This window comes from Tamandua tetradactyla, chromosome 2, assembly GCF_023851605.1.
Source record: "Tamandua tetradactyla isolate mTamTet1 chromosome 2, mTamTet1.pri, whole genome shotgun sequence".
NCBI lineage: Eukaryota > Metazoa > Chordata > Mammalia > Pilosa > Myrmecophagidae > Tamandua > Tamandua tetradactyla.
The window spans coordinates 49138813-49140790 of record NC_135328.1 but is presented as its reverse complement, the minus strand read 5'-3'; positions in this window follow the sequence as shown (position 1 = coordinate 49140790).

Sequence of the window (1978 nt, the reverse complement as noted above, 5' to 3'; positions counted from 1 at the left end):
CAACTCTGTTTGGAATCTCTCAGCCATTGACACTTTATTTTGTCTCATTTCACTCTTCTCCCTTTTGGTCGAGCAGTTTTTCTCAACCCCTGGACACTGAGGCCCAGCTCATTCTAGGATTTCTGTCTCACATTGCCAGGAAGGTCCACACCCCTGGGAATCATGTCGCACATAGACAGGGGGAGGGTGGTGAGTTTGCTTGTTGTGTTGGCTGGAGAGAGAGGCCACATCTGAGCAACAAAAGAGGTTCTCTTGGGGGTGACTCGTAGGCATAATTCAAAGTACATTTTAACAAATTATAGAACAGATTTCAAAGTTTGGTATGGGTTACAGTTCCACAATTTCAGGTTCTTTTTTCTCACTGCTCCAAGACACTGGAGACTAAAAGAAATATCAATATAGTAATTCAGCAGTCATACTCATTTGTTAAATCCTAACTTCTCCATTATAACTCCTTCTCCTTTGATCCTTCTCCCAATCTTTAGGAATATTTGGGTTATGCCCATTCTAACTTTTTTTCATGTTGTAAAGGGCTGTCAACAATGTGGATAAGGAGGTGGAACAGGTTGATATTCTTGGAGAAAGTACCACCTCTGGGTTTCAGGACTTATCTGGCCCAGGTACCATCTGAAGGCTTCAGATTTCTGAAAAGTAAACTTGGTGTGTGCAACTTTTGTAGGATCTCAGGTAGAGCTCTGGTTATTCTTTTGGGTTAACAGGAATGATGTTGGTTGGAGGTTGGCAAACTGGAAATTAGCAATATCTAGTTGAAATTTGCATAAGAGTAGCTTCCAGAATAGCTGCTTGACTCCATTTGAACTCTCTTAGCCACTGATACCTTTTTAAAAAAAAAAACACTTTTTTTATTCTATAGTATAACATATATATAAAGCAAAGAAATAAAAAAAAGCAATACTTTTCAAAGCACTCTTCAAAAATGGTTACAGGATAGATCCCAGAGTTTGTCATGGACTACCATTTGATCCTGTCATATTTTTTCTTCTAGCTGCTCCAGAAAATAGGAGGCTAGAAGGCTTAAATATTCTTTTATCATCACAACTGATATTTTTTCCCTTCTTTTTTTGTGAACAATAACATATATACAAAAAAGCTATAAATTTCCGAGCACAGCACCACAATTAGTTGTAGAACATGTTTCAGACTTTGACATGGGTTACAATTTCACAATTTTAGGTTTTTACTTCTAGATGCTCTAAAATACTGGAGACTAAAAGAGATATCAATTTAATGATTCAGTATTCATATTCATTTGTTAAATCCTATCTCCTATGTATAATTCTGCCATCACCTTTGATGTCTCCATACCTCTCATTGGGGTATTTGGGCTATGGCAATTCTAAATTTTTTATTTTGGAAGGGTCTGTCACTGATATGGGGTAGGGAGAAGGAACTATCTGATGTTCTGTAGAGGCTTGGCTAGGTTTCAGGACTTATCTGGACCAGGGAACCATCTGGAGGTAATAGGTTTGTGGTAAGTTACTCTAGTGCCTGGAACCCTTGTGCAATCTTATATATTGCCCTAGGTGATCTTTAGGATTGGCTGGAATGGTCCTGGTTAGGGGGTGGCAGGTTATGGCAGGTAGCAAGGTCTACCTGAAGCTTGCATAAGAGCAACCTCCAGAGTAGCCTCTCGACCTTATTTGAACTCTCTCTGCCACTAATACTTTATTAATTATACTTTTTTCCCCCTTTTGGTCAGGATGTAGTTGTTGATCCCATGGTGCCAGGTTTGGATTCATCCCTGGGAGTCATCGCCCACGTCGCCAGGGAAACGTTCACCCCTGGATGTCATGTCCCACGTAGGGGGAGGGCAATGATTTCACTTGCAGAGTTGGACTTAGAGAGACTGAGGCCACATCTGAGCAACAACAGAGGTCCTCCAGAAGTAACTCTTAGGCATGCCTGTAAGTGGTCTAAGCTTCTGTGCTACCTACATAAGCTTCACAAGAATAGGCCT